Here is a 22484-nt window from a genome sequence, read left to right as displayed (position 1 = left end):
CCTTTCTCCATGACTTTTTTTTTTTTTTTCCGGTACGCGGGCCTCTCACTGTTGTGGCTTCTCCCGTTGCGGAGCACAGGCTCCGGACGCGCAGGCTCAGCGGCCATGGCTCACGGGCCCAGCCGCTCCGCGGCATGTGGGATCTTCCCGGACCGGGTCACGAACCCGTTTCCCCAGCATCGGCAGGCGGACTCTAAACCACTGTGCCACCAGGGAAGCCCCTCTCCATGACATTTTTAAAATAGCTTTATTAAGATAGAATTCACATTCAATACAACTCACCCATTTAAAATGTGCAATTTAGTGGTATTTGATTATATTTCATTATTGGGGGGTTTTACAATTAATTTTTATTGGAGTATAGTTGCTTTACAATGTTGTGTTAGTTTCTGCTGTACAGCAAAGTGAATGAGTTATACGTATACATATATCCCCTCTTTTTTAAAATTTCCTTCCCATTTAGGTCACCACAGAGGATTAAGTAGAGTTCCCTGTGCTATACAGTAGGTTCTCATATTGGGGTTTTTTAATTGTTGTAAAATATGTGTAACACCAAATTTGCCATTTTAGCCATCTTTAAATGTAGTTTTTAAATTCAGTGATATTAATTATACTCACAATGTTGTATAATCATTACCTCTATTTCCAAAACATTTTTATCACCCTCAGACAGAAACTGTGTATTCAACCCATCTCTTTGACATTTCCTTCCCTCTGTCAGTAGACACCTAACATTTCTTTGGGAAATGTCTCTGCTTCTGCACTTTTGTAACTATTTAAAATTTGTTTTTCTTGTTGCTTTAGTTTTTTTCTCAACTTTTTTTTTTTTTTTTTTTTTTAGAATGTTAAGGCAAAAAAGAAGGATTTTCCTAATTTGGATGCAAGTGCAGACAGGTATGCATTTGAGGTATGGAGCAGCAGTAGAGCCCACAGAATTCCAACCAAGACAGGAGCCTAGGCAAATGAAAATCATAGTAAGCAAAACACAGAACGAATTTCACCCTGGAACCGTATCTTTGTGTTGGCTTTCAATCTCTTGAGGTGTTTTAGGGTTTAATTAATACTTTCCATGGTTCCTAAATCTGACCAGAGAAGTTTAAATACGCAATGGGGGTATAGCTGGAAAAAGAAAATGCCATTCAGGAATATAGCTCCCAAACAACTTAGCCTTGTGTTTACCAGCACTTAAGATCCACCTTGAGTTTAGCCTTAAGTACTCTGGGTAGATCGTTTGAGGGTAGGTCTCAATCAGATCGGTAGGTAATGTTGAGTTTTCAAAGCAGCTGGGTGGCAGAGTGGATCTCCTCTAGACAGCCTGACCTTGATAGGAACAGAGAAAGCAACATGGGAAATTCTGTTTCATGTGGTTTTTAATTGTTAATGGCATGGACTCAGTTCCCCAGTACTGCTCTAGCAGGATGTAAGTCAAAGGACCACATTGCCTATAAGTAACATATTTAAAGAATGGACCAAGTGACTGAGGCTTGGAACTCTTCCATTATCTTGAATCTCTTTTAGTCTAATTGACTAGTGAAATAAAGGTGAATGATATTCTTATTGGTAAGATTTAGTTGGTACATTGATGTTGTTATTCAATACATCTCACGTACCTAAACTTTTCACTCATAAAAATAATTTCAGCATCATAATAGAAAACCAAACTCACCTTTGCAAAAATCTAGAAAGCTCCAGATGCTTTATTAAACTATAACACGTACTAGCACATACAATGAATACATGCACAGTATTTTTAAGAAATAATAGCCCTGAGGGGGAAGAAACTTTACTTCTGTTGTGGTCTGTAACTATTCAAATCACCCTGACAAGTTTGGCAACCCTCTTAATTAAAAATTACTACACTGGAGATAAAAGAGTTTAACAATTATGGTTAATAAACATCTTTTACTTAAGTAACTTACATGGTTTCAGGAAAAGAAGCAAATGGGGAATAACTTTGTTTCCCATCATCTATGACAATGAGATGCAGTTATCAAACACTGTTGCCATGGTCCTTGGGAGCATTATGGGATGCTTCAGTTCAGTGCCCAGCCTGCCCCTGCCAGGGACTCAGCAATGGGGCCCAATAGCTTAGGCAGTGCTGTGAGCACCAGGGTTAGTGCTGAAGTCCCTAGAAAGACTCAGCTCAAGGAAACTGTTAGCATTTGCAGGGCATGAAATGGTATGTTAGTCCTGTGAGAAAAGATAAGTACTCACTGTTTTCTAACAGATAAAAGGATTCCAACTTAAGCAGGGTAAACTATGTTCTTCCCTGTGATTAGCCTTTAGGAGTCTGAGCAAAATCACAGATTTGATATTTTTTTAAAATTTAAGAATGTATTGATACCATTTGTTTTATAATAAGAATGAAGGGAAGAGGCAATGCAAATCATTTCAATATCACTTATTTGATTATATTTATTTCAAAGGTAAGGGTGTATGCTCATGAGAGAGAGAAACAGAAAAGAAAAAGGAAGTAAGGGAGGGAGGGAAAGGAGGAAAAGAAAGAGAGGTTGAAAAAAGAATAAAATAATTCTGGGAGGGCTTCCCTGGTGGTGCAGTGGTTGGGAGTCCGCCTGCCGATGCAGGGGACATGGGTTTGTGCCTCGGTCCGGTAGGATCCCACATGCCGCAGAGCGGCTGGGCCCGTGAGCCATGGCCGCTGAGCCTGTGCGTCCGAAGCCTGTGCTCCGCAACGGGAGAGGCCACAACAGTGAGAGGCCCGCGTCCCGCCAAAAAAAAAAAAAAAAAAAAATACTGCACGATTCCACTTATAAGGTATCTAAAATAGTCAGATTCACAGAATCAAAGTGTGGAATGGTTGTTGCCTGGGGCTGAGGGCAGGGAGAAATGGGGAGTTACTAGTAAACAGACATAAAGCTTCAGTTAGGCAAGATGAATAAGCTCTAGAGATCTGTTCTTCAATATTGTACCTATAGGCAACAACACTGTATTGTACATTTAAAGTTTTGTAAGAGGGTAGACCTCATGTTCAGTGTTCTTACCACAATAAAATAAACAATTTTTTAAATTGTTAGCAGGACTGCTTGCTCACTGTTCTTCACTGCAAGTGCTAGCATTGCATGGAGAAGGAAGTTCAAACAATTTTTTTAAATGTTTTCCAGTCTCTTCTGGAACTCCTAGTTAACCTGTCACAGAACCCCTAATGACATCTGCAGAGCCCCAAAAGAGAAACGCACATTTGCCTGTAAGCTCCTGAAGAGCAGGAACTACGTCTTACTCGTTTTGGTATCCTGAGCACCTAGCACAATGCCTGGAACAAAATTGATGACCAGTAAGAACTTGTTCAACTGAAAAGTAATTACCCTATTCGGATAGCTAATTAGAGAATAATTTTTCTTGATCTTTTATAGTTTTAGTTACAGATGTTTTGCCTTTAAGAATCCAAATGAATGGCAGTTATTGCACAAATCAGATGCCATATCATCTTCACGTTACCAACAGCTTTCATTTCCAAAGCTATAATTTGTTGAATTATATATATGTAATTCATGCTGCTTCCTAGTCATCCAAGGAGTCTTGAAAACCACTGAAGACTATGAAAAACTTGTCATTTTCATTTTGGCAGTAGTCTATATAACAAGTTTCAAACTAGGATAGTTTTTTTAAGGCTTACTAGGCAAGGAGGAGGCCAAACCAAAAGTAAACAGACAACAAGAGGTGATGTTTACTCTTCATATCTCATTGTTATTCCATGACCTGTTAGTCATAAGGGCTTTGTGTGGGAAATTACATATGCATGAATATTTTGTAAGCAAAGGGTTATAATCTACAATCTTTCTCATACTTAATTGGTTCCACAGTAGGAAGTCAAAGAAGTATATATGTGTCATTTCATGGTTGATTCATTATGCCCGTACTAAATATATTTGAAATAACGGTCTGCATTGTAACACTCAAACCTAGATAACATATAATTTCTAATCTTAGTGAGCCAAGGGAATAAGACTAATTGTACTCTGAAGCTAAGAAGTCAATGTCTACCAGATTAATTGTTAGTGTCCAAGGTTCAGAAGAACACACTATCATCTTCATAACTGAGCATGCCTTTACCCCATGCTGTTAGGAACTAATTATGAATAAGAGTCAAGACCTTCCCATATTCAACCACTTCGTGATTTCTCAAGACAACCCAAAAGATTATGAGTCAAAAGTCATTGTTTCTTGTCATTATCCAAGATAAAGACTGATCTGTGGAAAGTAGACTTTTTTTCTGGCAAAGGACAAAAATATGTTTGAAGAAAACAAGTAATTTTTTAAATAAACATTTTAAAGTCAGCCAAAAATAGTTGATAAATTGCTCAAAAATCACAGTTTGCCTGTGTAGATGCTATAGACTATATAACAGAATTGCCAGATTGGAAGGATGAACAGAAAGATGAACAGATTTTATTTGAATTTATCTTTGGTCCAAGTATTTTAAAACTCTGTAAATTAGAACTGTATAAAATATTTTGAAAGAGAGAAAAAACATTTGTTTAATTCTACAAAATCTCCCTTTTTGTCTTAGCTTGTAAGACTGCTCACATAGTAAAGAAGGTTTTGGATCTTTACCCTTGGTCTTCCTATTTACCGTTTCCCCTTTTCCTCATACTGGCACGCTTATTTTATATGAGAAACAATTTCTTAAAATTTATATTAAAATCATGTATTTTGGACTTCCCTGGTGGCGCAGTGGTTAAGAATCCGCCTGCCAATGCAGGGGACACGGGTTCGAGCCCTGGTCTGGGAAGATCCCACATGCCATGGAGCAACAAAGCCCGTGCGCCACAACTACTGAAGCCTGCGCACCTAGAGCCCGTGCTCCGCAACAAGAGAAGCCACCGCAATGAGAAGCCCACGCACCGCAATGAAGACCCAACGCAGGCAAAAATAAATAAATAAATTTATTTTAAAAACCCCAAACATTTAAATAAATAAATAAAATAAAAAATAAATAAAATCATGCATTTAAATAAAGTATATCACATTTTTCACTCCATATGAGGAAGTTTGATTATAAATAAGGATTCTGATGGATAAACAACAAGGTTCTAATGTATAGCAAGGGAACTATAGTCAATGGAAAAGAATATGAAAAAAGAATGTCTCTATGTGTATAACTGAGTCGCTTTGCTTTACAGCAGACATTGGCACAGCATTGGAAATCAACTAGACTTCAATTTTTTAAAAAAGGAAAAAAAAATAAGGATTCTGATAAAAGTTTAGCTTATATTAAGATGAAGTGCACCTGCTTGCTCGTCAAAAAGAAAAGAGAAAAAAGACAAAAAATGGAGATGGGTGATGTTCAGCCAGTTCTCCTGAGAGCCTAAGTCACCACCTGATCATGATTCAGCTGCTGGAGATGAGCTGTAGGCTCAAGTACAAAAGCATGCATTAGAGGCTAGACAGCCAGACAGGGAGAGCAGAGCAATAGAAAATGTTTCTATTTGTGTTTTTATCTTATCGTTAGGGTTTGTTTAAGGCTGATAGCAGCTCTAAAATATTGCAGTTTACTCCTTAACACAGAGATGTTGACCCTTAGATTGGATTAGCTACTGCATTAGAGGCACCGTTACAGTATTCAGTCACACTAACTTCTTCACAGCAAGGAAGGTCTTCTGTCCCCAGAGAACAGATTGACGTTGGAGATCTGCAGCCCAGAACGAGAATCTCTCCCCTCCCAACCTCAGCTGCCCCGATGCAGGCACCTGCATTTGTGCCTCAGGTGCTTGGGGATATTTGAGAGCCAGAAAGGCCCACTTTTGTGTGCTGATCGTGGTCAGAACAAGTAAAGGACCAAAACGGTCAGCATGTTCTTCTCACCTCACATCACTTCCACTTTGTAGCTGGAAATACCAGGTAATTTTTTTCCTTTCACCGTTCCCACCTATATCCTCCCCACTGAGTGTTGAAATATGGGTTATGTAATCCACACTGGATTTTTAGAAACTCATTTAATAAATACCTCCACTCCATTACTGCCTTTAGGGAAGTGAAAAGCAGTTGGTGTTTTCTACCTTCTAGGATTTTCACCAACAAACTATGTTTTCAGCGTAGATGAGGCAGAAAGACACTTAACTGTAAGTGTTCTCAATGCAAGTTGTGTTTTTGGTAAAGACAGGCAAGATTTTTCTGTATGTGGGTGAATTATTTTGATATAAGATAGAGACAAGAGGCGAGATGGGATGAACCTCTTTGCTCTCTCCTCAGCTCAGGAGGTTTTGTGATACTCTCCTCCCCTCCCCTCCCCTCTCCTCCCCTCCTTTCTTCCTCCTCCTCCCTTTAGGTTCTCTGAAGTAGTTGTTAGGGGTTAACAAATTAGCAAGTCCAAACAATTATTCATAGTAAGTTTAATAATGATTTATTTTATTTAAACAGTGATCAGTTTCCTTATGACATTCAGACTAGTAGACTATGCTTGTTAATAGCTAGGAAACCCTATAAGGAAATTACTTTCTTGGACTTGAAAGGAACTTATACAAATAAATATGACCAATTGTATACTCTACAACTAAAGAAAAATGTATAGAACATATACTGGATTTTCATAATCGAGCAAACAATAAAAGGAATGAATCCCAACAGGTGGAGAAATTTATTTTTTGAAGGGTCACAAGTAGATGCAGTTATTAGAAATAAAGTAGGAATTGAACATGCTTTAAAGACAAGGTAGGGCTTCCCTGGTGGCGCAGTGGTTGAGAATCTGCCTGCTAATGCAGGGGACACGGGTTCAAGCCCTGGTCTGGGAGGATCCCACATGCCGCGGAGCAACTAGGCCCATGAGCCACAACTACTGAGCCTGTGCGTCTGGAGCCTGCGCTCCGCAACAAAAGAGGCCGCGATAGTGAGAGGCCCGCGCACCGCGATGAAGAGTGGCCCCCACTTGCCACAACTAGAGAAACCCTCGCACAGAAAAGACCCAACACAGCAAAAATAAATTAATTAATTAATAAACTCCTACCCCCAACATCATCTTAAAGACAAGGTAAATTGGATTTATTTTGCAATACAATTATTGAAGTCAAGGAGTAAAAGACAAAAGCACTATAAAATATCTGACAAATTTGGAACACAAAAGATTTGTGTTGGAAGATGGCAGATTAATGTCTGCCTATTTTACTTAAAGGTGAGCTTAGAAACAGAATTATTCACTAAATGATTACTCTGAAAAGCTCTCTTTGCAAACGCCCAAAATTTTCTAAAATTCTATTGGATTTAGCCTGCTGCTTCATTTCTACAAGAGAGTAGCTTATATTTTCTATTAAAACACATACAACTGCTTACTTTTCTTGGTTTCATGGTACCGTACTTGAGATTATATACTCCTATCTCATCCAATCAACAGAAGTTTATAGGCAAAGTTCAGTGGATTTTGTATTTTGCTCAAATATTATCTCTAGAATACAGGGTTGTCCATTTGGAATTAAAAGATTCCTTCACTTTCCAGCACTTTAGCTATTTGTTTTGCTGTCCTTGGAGAACAGCCATTCTTTGCAGGACTTAGATCGCAATAAATAACACTGAGACCACAAGCTAGAAACTCTCTAAAGATGACAAGCCTTTTAATTTCAGTGATTTGTACTTCTCTTTGCATCCACACCTTCTCCAAAGCATAGTTGCTGAAGACTTAGACCTTCAGAGTGGAAAAATGCCAATCGGATATATAAAAAATTTCATGCATTTCATCAACTCGATTCCAGTTGTCATATGGTACAATCTTAGAAACCAAGGCCCTGTATGGCTTTTGGAATACACAATAGTTGGTTACTGTTTTAGGACTAAACTGTGTAATGTGAAGCAGAGTGGGGAATTGCTCACACTCTGCCTGCTTCAAGGCAAAGTAAAAATTAAGCTCAGCATGTCATCACATATTTACAAGTGACTTATGTGAGCATTCTTTATAAATAGATTTTGACAGTGCCAAGGTTTCCAATAAAATAGGAAACCATTAAAATGGTTTATCGTTTATCATTTTTATTATGGGAAAAACAGGGAGAACCCTGATTCCCCTCAGGCAATAATTGACCCTTCAGGAACTGTAAAAGAATCATAGACAATGGTGCAAACTATTAAATTCATTCCCAAATGAATTTCCCAAATAGGTAGGCTTTTTAAAATATGGCTTCTACAATGACCACCTTGGCAGTACGTATGTTCATGGCATGTGAAGAAGTACACATAATGAAAGATTTTATAAGCTTCCTTTCGATGACATTGAGCTGTAGTTCAGTTTTCTCTAATCACTCTAAAGCTTCATTTCAAAGAAGAGACCATCATTTGTTTTAAAGAAAAATGTAACAGGGGTAAGATTAGAAATTTACACATGATACGTGCCCTTCTACGGTACAAATTTTATGGACAGTGAAATAAATGTAGGAAGAAAGCTCTTGTGAAGTCACTTGAGAGAGAATATTTTTAGAGTGTCTTAAAAATATGAATGAATAGGACTTCCCTGGTGGCACAGTGGTTAAGAATCTGCCTGCCAATGCAGGGGACACGGGTTCGATCCCAGGTCCGGGAAGACCCCACATGCCGCAGAGCAACTAGGCCTGTGCGCCACAACTGTTGACCCTGCATTCTAGAGCCCATGAGCCACAACTATGGAGCAAATGTGCCACAACTAATGAAGCCCATGCGCCTAGAGCCCTTGCTCTGCCACAAGAAAAGCCACTGCAATGAGAAGCCCGTGCACCGCAACGAAGAGTAGCCCCCGCTCACCACAACTAGAGAAAGCCCGCCACGCAGCAATGAAGACCCAACACAGCCAAAATAAATAAATAAATTTATTTATTTATTTTAAAAAATATGAATGAATAAGACAACTTTTATAATACAAACCAAAGTTTATAGCTAACAAAGTTATATACAGTAAAATTCTACATATTTACATATATGCAAATATATAAATATAAAAATATATTTCCTTATATGTATATAAATATATAACATATACATTTATATATTACACTTACAATGTAAATATATATTTACACACATCTTCACAGACACACACATGCATACATATATATATATATATAACAAGTTAATAGTGTTCAGAGATTTTCCATTTTTTCTTTGGTTTTCGTGTATTTTTCAAGTTTTCTACAAAGAACACGTATTATCTTTGAAATCAGAGAAAGTATATAGCTTTTTCGAAATTATTTTAGCCCTGAATTTAGCACAGGTGGTATTTAAGACACCTCTTTTTTTTGCTCAATTTCTAGTGAAACAATTATAGCTAGTGAGATCTTTTTAAAAGCAGTTTTAGGTTTACAATAAAATTGAGAGGAAGGGACAGAGATTTCCCATATACCTCCTGCCCTGATACTTGCATAGTCTCCCCTATTATCAACATCACTCCCCAGAATGGTACTTTGTTAGGACTGAGGAACCTACGCTGACACATCATAATCATCCAATATCCAAAGTTTACCTTACAGTTCACTCTTGATGTTGTAATTCTCTGGGTTTGGATAAATATATAATGATGTAATCCATCATTATTAACTCATACATAGTATTTTCACTGCCTTAAAAATCTTCTGTGCTCTACCTATTTCTCTCTCCACCACCCACCCCTACCCCTTGCTGGTGAGATTTTTAGAGTCTGAGGTGAGGACCTTGAACACCCTGTTCCTGGAGGAAATTACCTGCTTTTATAATCTGCTTCGTAGATGATATTAGGAGACCACAGTGATTGACTCACAGTGACCACCATGAGCCTCGGGACCACTGGAGCCATGGGTGCTAGAGTCTTGGGGAGCTCTACTCATAAGCTCTTAGACTTCCCTCTCAGCCTAAGGAAATCTTGAATTTGTGTGTGGAAAGCAAGGGGGAAAAGAAAAGGGAAGCCCCAACCCACAGGAAAGGTCTGTCACTGGCAGTTTATAGACGGAACAAAGGAGTGCTTTTATCCCGATCAGTGCGTGCCACAATGTTAGCATACTTTAAAGATAATGACATATATTTGGTGGTTATTCACCGAAGAGTGAACATTTGGGGTATTATTTCAGATGTTTGGATTTCTTACATGTCTCAGGAAAAAAAAAAAAAAAAACTTCTATATTTTAAAGAAACTGTTAGCTCTAATTTTTTACCCTTCAGATGTTTGGAAATTTCAAATAACTGCTCCAAATCTGATCACTAAATATTTCTTTTGTTGCACAGAAACTGACTTTTAAGTCACTGTATTTAAGTACTAAAAAGCAAAGGGAAAAACGGGTCCTCTTCTGCCACTTTCTCTGGACTCCCAGGCCCAGCATGCTTCATATCTAACTGCATGCAATCCACACCTTCTCCTCATACAGTTCCCATCCTCACAGCACCCTCTACTCAGCAAGCTCAGAGCTTCCAGCCTCTCCTATTTTGAAATACATGTAGCATAACTCAGTATTGTTTTAAAAAATCTTTTTCTATATTTAAGAACTTTATAGTTCTTTGATTTTTTTCCTATCTTATATTTTTAAATAAACTTAATAGATTGTGCTTCATTTACAGTTGTATGAAATAGATATTCTTTTAATTATAGTTGTCAAAAATAAGTCAGTCTACTTTTATACAAATTGAGGTCCATTGAGAGGTGTCCTGCTCAGTTCTAAAATTAGATCAGTACATCCACAAAGTGTTTTCTATCTATGGAGGCCCTCCATGCCCGATGCCATCTGTTTTCTCCTGCTCTTCAACCCACCCCCCTCCCCTTGAATATTCTCTCTCTGAGTAATATTTTTCGGCTTATTTATTCTTTCTTTTATTCTCTTACTGTGACAATATCAAAGACAATATCATAACCACAGAGATACTATGTTAATCAGGATAATTAATGTTAGCTATTGTAAGAAACAAATAGCAACTTTCAGTGGCTTAAGTTTATTTCTTGTTTTGCAAAATTCAATATTCCTCCCCTCCAAACAACGACTTAGGAGACCCAGCTCCTTCTATCTTGTGGTAGCATCATCTTTCAGATCTTCAGAATCCTTCATTTTTAGCAGAGTGGCCTGGGAAAGAGAGAGAGAGTGGAAATCTTCATGGGATATGTTGTGATCAGAACTACAAGTTCATTGGCCAGAGCTCAGTCACATGACTGAGTACAAGAGGAGCCAGGAAATATGTTGAACTGTGCACCATGAAAGAGTGTATCTAGGTAAACACCAAGAGCCTATACCACTCAATTCTTTCCATAATCACACCATCTCAAGTGACCAACCCTTATCTGGGGCATGTTTTATGCACACCCTCCTTACCATCCAAGCCACCCTGTTGCCTTCTCTGTCTTACCTCTCTGGCACTATCATTTTAACTCACCCATAGCTATTCGTCCCACAATCCCAGTAAATTCCTTCCTGCCAACCCTCACCACTGTACTTCAATTTCCAGGTAAGAATCAAACGCTTCCAAAGCTAATATCTTTGCCTCAGTTTGTGTTTATCCTTTCAGTGTTTGTAAAGAACAAAAAATGATGGAGAAATAAGCCAGTAGAATCATCACCAGCCACCATAGGAAACTATTAATACTAAGAATAAGAAACAATAAAAATGGCTATGATGAAAATTCTAGAGAAGAGAGAAGCTGAAATAAGAACTTAGAGTTTTTCATAAAAGATTAACACAATATTACTTGATACTCTGATATAGGTCTACAATCCTTCAAAATTCCCTGAGATGAAAAGGTAAATCCTCAGTGCCAGAATAGAATGCCTGGGGGTAGAAACTAGAGTTATGAAAGAGAAGTGCTCCAAAGAACAAGCTACATGAGGAAACATCTTGCAATTTTCAGACCTGAGGTCAATGACCCAAAGATGACTTGAAATATTCTGAAATACAATCTCTTACACCAGACGTCACTACTAAGCCAGATATTTTTCTTCCCCGGAAACAAAAAAAAAACCATGATGAAAAGACCTCACAGCTCTTCTGGAATTCAAAATCATACAAACACTGCTGGAAAAATAAATGGAGGGAGGTACTAAGGGATTTTCTAGTCTTTGCTTGTATCCATTAAATTAATCATATACAATAAAATTAAAATGTTCCTATTTGACTTTATAATAAGTCAAATTTGACTTTTCTTTATGAGGCATTTTATAGTTTTTCAAACTTTGTTTAGGTTTATCTTATTAACTTATTTATCTGTATCTCTTGAATAACTTAAGGGAGTACAACAGTCCTTCTGATTTAGATTGACTTGTTGCTATTGAAACTTTTTTTTGATCAAAATTATTCTAAAGCTTTACACCAGGTCAGATTTTTCTTGGCTGATTGGGGCAATAGTAGGTATTATAATTAAAAGTGAAGAAACAACTTAGATCAGAATAAAAAATTTTCCCTGGCTCTTTTACGTACAGGAAATCATAGATTATTCTTTTCCAAAGGGTAAAAAAACAAGCTTGTGTGAGTAATAAGACAAATTTTTACACAAATAACCAATAACATGAGCTAGGCAGATGTTTATAAATTCTTTCATTTGTGCCATTTCTCTGGGAAGTTATTCAATTTAGGAAAAAGAAAATCATTTAAAGCGCAAGAGAATAGATGCTTTGCTCTTCGGACCTTATTATAATATGCCAGAGACAAAGTTCGAGTCATTTTTGTTGTTAATAAGTCTAAACTGTAAAATCATGAATAGTGTGATAGATTCTTTTGGTTGCAGAAAGATCCACCTATAACCAGCTTCTGTGATAACAGGAAATTGACAATTTATTATAAAATTACTGGTCATGGTATGGAACTCTTTTCTCTACCTCTCTGTCTCCCTTCAGACTAGATTTCTGTGCTTCCTGGATAGCTATGAGAGAAAATGTGGCTGACAAAATATACCAACCTATCCTCCGTTTAGGAAAGTACCTCGGGCTTCCCTGGTGGCGCAGTGGTTAAGAATCCGCCTGCCAATGCAGGGTACACGGGTTCGAGCCCTGGTCTGGGAGGATCCCACATGCCGCGGAGCAACTAGGCCCGTGAGCCACAACTACTGAGTCTGCGCGTCTGGAGCCTGTGCTCCGAAACGAGAGGCCGCGATAGTGAGAGGCCCGCGAACTGCGATGAAGAGTGGCCCCCGCTCGCCGCAACTAGAGAAAGCCCTCTCACAGAAACGAAGACCCAACACAGCCAAAAATAAATAATAAATAAATTTTAAAAAAAAAAAGAAAGAAAGTACCTCAATCAAGTCCCAATTCTTAATTCCTGCAAATGAATCTCAGGTTGTTGCAGTTTGAATCAGGGTTTCAACCTCTGATTCAATCAACTTTGGGGCTGGGTCATTTCATACAAATGGGGGTTAAAGGTGCACTGCTGGTACAGTTCAAGAAAAACACAATATACAGTAATAAACAAGGGCAAGAACAATGTTAGCATTAAATGCTGGAAAAGTAAGCTTGCACAATGATGAATCAACCACCTTAACTAAAATTATTTATTAATCTGGCTGATTAGCTGTCACCTTTAGTATCACATTACACACAATCTCAATGAGCTACTTAAAGAGCCAGGTTAATGTACTAGTTGCATCATTGGCCTCCTCAGACAACTCACAACCACGAGGAAGATTCCCAAGGAATGGCTCATCCATCTACCTATCCATCTGTCTGTCTCTGTCTTCTGTCTCTGTCTCTATCTGATCCACTATTTTGTGTTGCCACACAGGCTCTGAATTGTTTAGCTTTAGGGTACTCGATGCACAAAGACTGTGATGTGTATATCATCTTCTGGTTCTACTGTACAGCAGTCCTCTTCATATGACACAACAATTAAAGGCTTGTTTTTGTATCCATTCAGCCAATCTGTGTCTTTTGGTGGGAGCATTTAGTCCATTTACATTTAAGGTAATTATCGATATGTATGTTCCTATTCCCATTTTCTTAATTGTTTTGGGTTTGTTATTGTAGGTCTTTTCCTTCTCTTGTGTTTCTTGCCTAGAGAAGTTCCTTTAGCAGTTGTTGTAAAGCTGGTTTGGTGGTGCTGAACTCTCTCAGCTTTTGCTTGTCTGTAAAGGTTTTAATTTCTCCATCAAATCTGAATGAGATCCTTGCTGGGTAGAGTAATCTTGGTTGCAGGTTTTTCTCCTTCATCACTTTAAATATGTCCTGCCACTCCCTTCTGGCTTGCAGAGTTTCTGCTGAAAGATCAGCTGTTAACCTTATGGGGATTCCCTTGTGTGTTATTTGTTGTTTTTCCCTTGCTGCTTTTAATATGTTTTCTTTGTGTTTAATTTTTGACAGTTTGATTAATATGGGTCTTGGCGTATTTCTCCTTGGATTTATCCTGTATGGGACTCTCTGTGCTTCCTGGACTTGTTTAACTATTTCCTTTCCCATATTAGGGAAGTTTTCAACTATAATCTCTTCAAATATTTTCTCAGTCCCTTTCTTTTTATCTTCTTCTTCTGGAACCCCTATAATTCAAATGTTGGTGCATTTAATGTTGTCCCAGAGGTCTCTGAGACTGTCCTCAGTTCTTTTCATTCTTTTTTCTTTATTCTGCTCTGCAGTAGTTATTTCCACTATTTTATCTTCCAGGTCACTTACCTGTTCTTCTGCCTCAGTTATTCTGCTATTGATCCCATCTAGAGTATTTTTAATTTCATTTATTGTGTTGTTCATCGTTGCTTGTTTCCTCTTTAGTTCTTCTAGGTCCTTGTTAAATATTTCTTGCATTTAGTCCATTCTATTTCCAAGATTTTGGGTCATCTTTACTATCATTATTCTGAATTCTTTTTCAGGTAGACTGCCTATTTCCTCTCATTTGTTAGGTCTGGTGGGTTTTTATCTTGCTCCTTCATCTGCTGTGTGTTTTTCTGTCTTCTCATTTTGCTTATCTTACTGTGTTTGGGGTCTCCTTTTTGCAGGCTGCAGGTTCGTAGTTCCCGTTGTGTTTGGTGTCTGTCCGCAGTGGCTAAGGTTGGTTCAGTGGGTTGTGTAGGCTTCCTAGTGGAGGGGACTAGTGCCTGTGTTCTGGTGGATGAGGCTGGATCTTGTCTTTCTAGTGGGCAGGTCCACGTCTGGTGGTGTGTTTTGGGGTGTCTGTGGACTTATTATGATTTTAGGCAGCCTCTCTGCTAATGGGTGGGGTTGTGTTCCTGTCTTGCTAGTTGTTTGGCATAGGATGTCCAGCACTGTAGCTTGCTGGTCGTTGAGTGAAGCTGGGTGCTGGTGTTGAGATGGAGATCTCTGGGAGATTTTCGCCATTTGATATTATGTGGAGCTGGGAGGTCTCTTGTGGACAAGTGTCCTGAAGTTGGTTCTCCCACCTCAGAGGCACAGCACTGACTCCTGGCTGCAGCACCAAGAGCCTTTCATCCACAGGGCTCAGAATAAAAGGGAGAAAAAGTAGAAAGAAAGAATTAGTACAAGCAGAAAGAAAGAAAGGAGGGAGGGAGGGAGGGAGGGAGGGAGGAAGGAAGGAAGGAAGGAGGGAAGGAAGGAAAAAAGAAAGAAAGAAGATAAGTAAAATAAACTAAGATAAAATATAATAAAGTTATTAAAATAAAAAAATAATTATTAAGAAAAAAAAAGGAAGGATAGAACCCTAGGACAAATGGTGGAAGCAAAGCTATACAGACAAAATCTCACACAGAAGCATACACATACACACTCACAAAAAGAGGAAAAGGGGAGAAAATCATAAATCTTGCTCTCAAAGTCCACCTCCTCAATTTGGGATGACTCGTTTTCTATTCATGTATTCCACAGATGCAGGGTACATCAAGTTGATTGTGGAGCTTTAATCCGCTGCTTCTGAGGCTGCTGGGAGAGATTTTCCTTTCTCTTCTTTGTTCTCACAGCTCCCAGGGGTTCAGCTTTGGATTTGGCCCCGCCTCTGCGTGTAGGTCCCTGGAGGGCGTCTGTTCTTCGCTCAGACAGGACGGGGTTAAAGGAGCCGCTGATTCGGAGGCTCTGGCTCACTCAGCCCGGGGGGGGGGGGGGGGGGGGAGGGAGGGGCACGGAGTGCGGGGCGGGCCTGCGGTGGCGTAGGCCGGCGTGACTTTGCACCAGCCTGAGGCGCGCCGTGCGTTTTCTCGGGGGAGTTGTCCCTGGATCCCGGGACCCTGGCAGTGGCGGGCTGCACAGGCTCCCCAGAAGCGGGGTGTGGATAGTGACCTGTGCTCGCACACAGGCTTCTTGGTGGCGGCAGCAGCAGCCTTAGCGTCTCATGCCCGTCTCTGGGGTCCGCGCTTTTAGCCGAGGCTCGCGGCCGTCTCTGGAGCTCCTTTAAGCAGCGCTCTTAATCCCCTCTCCTCGCGCACCAGGAAACAAAGAGGGAAGAAAAAGTCTCTTGCCTCTTCGGCAGGTCCAGAATTTTCCCGGACTCCCTCCCGGCTAGCCGCGGTGCACTAGACCCCTGCAGGCTGTGTTCACACCGCCAACCCCAGTCCTCTCCCGGCGCTCCAACCGAAGCCGAGCCTCAACTACCAGCCCCACCCGCCCCGGCGGGTGAGCAGACAAGCCTCTCGGGCAGGTGAGTGCCGGTCGGCCCTGATCCTCTGTGCGGGAATCTCTCTGCTTTGCCCTCCACACCCTGTTGCTGTGCTCTCCTCCGCGGCTCCGAAGCTTTCCCCTTCCGCCACCCACAGTCTCCGCTCACGAAGGTGCTTCCTAGTGTGTGAAAACCTTTCCTCCTTCACAGCTCCCTCCCACTGGTGCAGGTACCGTCCCTACCCTTTTGTCTATGTTTATTCTTTCTTCTTTTGCCCTACCCAGGTACGTGGCGGGTTTCTTGCCTTTTGGGAGGTCTGAGGTCTTCTGCCAGCGTTCAGTAGGTGTTCTGTAGGAGTTGTTCCACGTGTAGATGTATTTCTGGTGTATCTGTGGGGAGGAAGGTTTTCTCCGCGTCTTACTCTTCCGCCATCTTTCCGGAAGCCGTCTGATTTTTTTTTTTATAAATTTATTTATTTTATTTTTGGCTGGCTTCGTTGGGTATTCGTTGCTGCACATGGGTTTTCTCTAGTTGCGGCGAGCGGAGACTGCGCTTTGTTGCAGTGCACGGGCTTCTCACTGCGGTGGCTTCTCTTGTTGCGGAGCACGGGCTATAGGCTTGTGGGCTTCAGTAGTTGTGGTGCCCTGGCTTCAGTAGTTGTGGCACACAGGCTCAGTAGTTGTGGCATGCGGGCTTAGTAGCTGCACGGCATGTGGGATCTTCCCGGACCTGGGCTCAAATCCGTGTACCCTGCACTGGCAGGTGGATTCTTAACCACTGCGCCACGAGGGAAGCCCCTCCACTGATTTTCTACATAGCTCATGAACAGGAGAGATCTTAAAGTTACAAAGACTTGGAAAGACTTATTTTTATGGAAAATTGAGAAACTGGATTTTGAGAATGAACCTAAGGGTTTAATTAATCTTTACAGTCAGCTTGTGACCTTTCAATATATTGATGTCTCTAGGATCTGTGAAGGGCACTGGCATGAGATTAATACACTCCCCTTAATCCCTACCTCAAGGGGACTTTTGTTTAGCTACCTGTTCCCAGCAGCCCTGCACTCCTGCCAGCAGTCCCAGGCCTTCCCAGAGGTCTTTTAGAGGTGCTTTATCAATGGAAAGAACCAAATGGTAATTCCTACCAGGCTCTGGAATTTCCAGATGCTCACAGAATTTTTATCATTATATATAATACAAACTTGGGAAGCCCTCACAGCTCCTAGAAGCAACACCCATTTAGAAAGGTAAACTGATTTGTTTCCAACTCAAGCAGGTAGTTTCAGTTAGAGCTCTGCTAATCGGGCAAATAAGCATTTTAATCAGTCAACATATAAAATGTATAATAATAAAAGTAATATATATAAAACATATTTACTTTTATAGAGTGAATATAAAATTTATCATTTAAAGCAAGATACTTAAGATCAAGAGAGACCACTAATAACAATCACACCAGGACAACAGATATAAACCTGGACTGCCCCAGGCAAAATAGGACATGTGGTCAACCCACCCATCAGTGAATATTTAAAACAGTTTTTCTCTGTTTCTAATAATATTTTTATTACAGTAGAGTGTGGCAAGGATCTTCACTTTCTTTTTTATACTGAGAAGTGGATGTGTTCTAATTTCTTGAAAAATAATCCTACATTCTAAGTCTCCACTAATCTGTTCATCGTATAATTTACTTCTGTGAAACTGAGCTGTAGGTTTCCCACATACATAAGTTTCTGTGAACCCTTCAGAAGATTATTTTAAAATACTTGAAGTCCTTCCCCTGATTTCAACATTTATTCAAAGATTTTAGTTTTATTTTGAACAAATTCAAAGTTTATTTTGGAAGTAAAGTGTCAGGTTTTCCCTAAAATGCTCCAGTATTTAGTAGAGCAATGGACTTACCTTTGGGAGGAACTTTGAGTACCTGAGTATATCAGCAATTTACTGGTCATCAAATGTTATAAACTAATTCTCCAGCCCCCGCCCCATGGGTCACTTGCCTGCCTAGTTTATGTATAGATGTAGATGTAGAAATATAGAGACAGATACGCAGGTAAATTGGTAGACAGATACATACATTCTATTGGGCCTAGGTCAGACAAACATACAGGGAAAATCAGTTTGAACATCCTAGATTTTAAGAGGGCTTATTTGGCTACATTTCCAATTTAATTTTATTTAACAGTGTGCTATGTATTTTTTCTCCTGCTGTACATATTTTTGTAAGCTTTCTCAAATTCTTTGGAACTAGGTAGAGCACAAAAAAAAACGATCACAGGGTTGTGACAGAGGGTGTGAAAGCAGGGAGGCTTAGAACTGGTAAATTCAGAGGTTTAAGCAATGGCTACTTAGGGGCAAAAATGACATGGTACCTGCAAGAAATGGAGAGGATTCCTAGCACATGGGTCCTCCAGGTTGCATTATGAGGTGTTTTTAATTTACCGATTTTTCTCCCCTGTATTAGCATCCAAATATTAGTTTCCATTTTTGCATTAGTGGACACAGTTGCTTAAGGTAAGGGCACTACTCTAAGGGATTTCTGGAATACCTGTTTTCCAATAAAATTATCAGTTATTTATGAACATTCTAGAATCTAACTTGTTGGTATTGGGAAGCTATTCTGGATTTTGTGTGTGTGTGTGTGGTACGCGAGCCTCTCACCGTTGTGGCCTCTCCCGTTGCGGAGCACAGGCTCCGGACGCGCAGGCTCAGCGGCCATGGCTCATGGACCTAGCCGCTCCGTGGCCTGTGGGATCTTCCCAGAACGTGGCACGAACCCGTGTCCCCTGCATCGGCAGGCGGACTCCCAACCACTGCGCCACCAGGGAAGCCCTATTTGGATTTTTTTGAGCAAGCGATGACATGATAAAATATGCTTTAGAAAGATTGTGCAATGAATAAAATAACATTTACATAGTGCTTGCTCTGAACTGAGCACAGTAAGTATTTTATATTGATTATATCACTGAATTTTCAAAACAATATATGTAAAGTAGATACTTTTATAATACCCATTTTCCAGGTGAAAAAATAGGATCTATTTGTATTGAAATAACTTGTCCAAGTTCATGTAACTATAAAAAGGTGGAGGTGAGTCAAACCTCTGCAAGTAGTGCTGAAGGTTGTTTGATCATCCACTATACTATCAAGACTAGATTGACTAGAAAAAGATACTGAAAGCAGGAAAATAATGTAACTGACTATTGCAATAGTCCAGACACAAGAGGATGAGGCAAATGGAAGGGGTTGGCAGTAAGGAAAATGTTACAAAGGGAGAAATAGTAGGATTGTGATGTTCCATGGATTTGTCAGGTTGTAAAGAGGGCACTAGATATGATTAGCTTGATTAATAGTAATTAATCAACACTGATAAACTGGTAAACATTGATAAAAGAGTAGAGGTTTTTTGTTTGTTTGTTTTCTGGTAAATTTCCTTTCGATCTTTATTCCATGCATAGACTATTTTTTTCAAAAATTTTGAGTCATATCATATACAATGTTTCATTTCTTAGCCTTTTTTTAAAGATATAATTTACCTTAGCATAAAATTCGTAACATAACATTTACCCTTTTAAAATGTACAATTCACAGAGTTGTTCAGCTATGATCGTAATCAATTTTAAAACATTTTCATCACTCCAAAAATAAACTCTTGTACCTATTAGCAGTCACTCCCCCAGACCTTGGAAGCCACTAATCTACTTTGTGTCTCTGCTTATTCTGGACATTTCATATAAATGGAATCATACAATATGTGGACTTTTGTGACTGACTTTTTCACTCAGCATAATGTGTTCAAGGTTTATCCATGAGTAGCATGTATCAGTACTTCATTCCTTTTTTGGCTGAATAAAATTCCGTTGTATGGATATACCACTTTTTACTTATCCATCCAGTAGTTATTAGACATTTGGATTGTTTCTACCTTTTGGCTATTGGGAATAATGCTGCTGTGAATGCGTGTACCAGTTTTTTGTGACTATGTCTTCAATTCCCTTGGGTATATACCTAGGAGCAGAAATGCTTGGTCATATAATAACTCTATGTTTAAAATTTTTAGATATCTCCAAACTATTTTCCAAAATGACTGCACCATTTTCATACTGTTTTACAGGCTGCTTTTTTTTTTTTTGAGAGAGAGAGAAAAAGACGGAAATGATAAATGTATTTCCCACATCAAAGTTTAGTTACTAAACCATTTAGGTTCTTACTGAAGAGTAGAGGTTTTGCTGGGTGGGGGAATAACTCCTCTTTGGATGTTTTGAATTTAAAGGATATCTAGAATAAACCAAGATACTTGATATATTGATATTGTTTGCAAAGCAAAACTAAATACCCAAATGAATGTTTGCTGGACTTCTGTACAATATTTTACTTCATTATGAGGAAATCCTGTTGGTAGGACTTAGGGGATGTCTAACAAGAACCATATAAAAAAGAACTATGATAATTTTGTTGCAGAAATAACAGGCCCTTGAGAACTTAAATAACTTGTTCAATATCACACAACTTGTAAATAACCAAACCTTTTGTGTTTCTTTGGTTGTCAATAATAAGTCAGAATACTTACCACCAATGATGATTTTCAATCCCTTAGGCAAGGAGAGCTCAAAGTGTGAAGAGGACAAGGGAAGGAATGAACAAATGACAGACTGATGAATGAATGCATGGTATGTAAATTACAGGAAGAAAGAAATTCTCACCACTTGGAATTTACTTTTCCTGCTTTTCCACTAAAACCTGTAGGTTGTTTTTTTAAAAAACATTACTCAAAATTTAACCTTGGTTTCTTAAATCTTTCTAAATGGAAAATCATTTGCCTCTTATCCCTTTGTTGTTGTTTAGCAACCCTTCATACACAGAGTGTAATTTCAAGATATTTCTACTTAGAGCCTATATCGATGTTGGGCTTGGTCTCCTTTAGGAAATACTGCTGTCCCAAAGGATTGGGCAGGAACTTTCTGTCTTCACTTTGTTCAGAAATTCATGCTAGGCCATATTTTATGGTTCACTGGACGAACATATCTTGGACACTGCCTGTGTCTTTGTATTTGTATGCAGATTCGCTTATCTTTTGGCTTCTAAAGCACTAGTTATGGGAACAGGTTTCCTTCTGCTAGCTAAATCTTGACTGGTGAACTCCTTGTTTGGAGGTATTTTAATCCTTTCCAAATAGATGTTAATTTACCTAGTTGATTGACTGGAGTTAAAATTCAACTGCAAAGTGAGAGCAGCTTGTTCTCTTCCTTCTGACAGATTCATGTCCATCAGAGTACATAATCTTCAACCAAAGATGACCAACCCAGGAGGTGACTCTGAGGGTTAACAAGGTTTGGCAATGTTTATACAACTTTAAGCTCTTATTGGAAAAGTGCTTTGGTGACCATAAAAAGTTGATCTTAATCTATCTATGCTTAGAATAAGAATGTCTTTCACAAATTCAACTTTTTTCCAAAAGTAGTTTGCGTTAGCAAGTTGCTGTTTTCCAAAAAGGTCAACCTGTGTTTGAGACCAGTTTAAATTATAGCTGGTGTGAATTCAGTCGTTCCCTGGAACAGAGGTCCTCAAATTTTAGCATGCCTGCAATCACCTGGAGGGCTGGACCTGGGCCCCAGAGCTTCAGATTCAGCAGGTCTAGGAAGATGCCCAAAATGGTGCATTTCTATCAAGTTTCCAGGTGAAGTGGATTCACCTGGCACCAATACTTTGAGAACCACTGCCCTGGGAATTGCACACTCCCACCAGTGGGACTGAGGGCAAAAACATCCAAGGGAAGTTGTATAAACTTCTCCAGAGAGGTTCATATGTGGTCATTTTAAATTAGATCTGGTTTTTGTTTGTTTTCTTATCGTTTGTATATTATTTGTCTTGGAAGGGAGCTATGAAGGAAAAAAAGATAGCTTCTAATACTCGTATCTGGTTCTTTTGTTACTTGATCGAATTTCTATCAATGCCTGCTTCTAAATCCAGTATCTCCACTCACATCTTCTGCCTCCACTCAAAACAGAACAAAACAAAGCAAAAATCTAAACTGAATGTTGTCTCTTGCCAGAACTTAAAAAGTTAACAACAGCACCAAACA

Source organism: Leucopleurus acutus, assembly GCF_964270905.1.
Source record: "Leucopleurus acutus genome assembly, chromosome: 3".
NCBI lineage: Eukaryota > Metazoa > Chordata > Mammalia > Artiodactyla > Delphinidae > Leucopleurus > Leucopleurus acutus.
The sequence above is the reverse complement of the archived record's forward strand: the minus strand, read 5'-3'. Positions refer to the sequence as shown.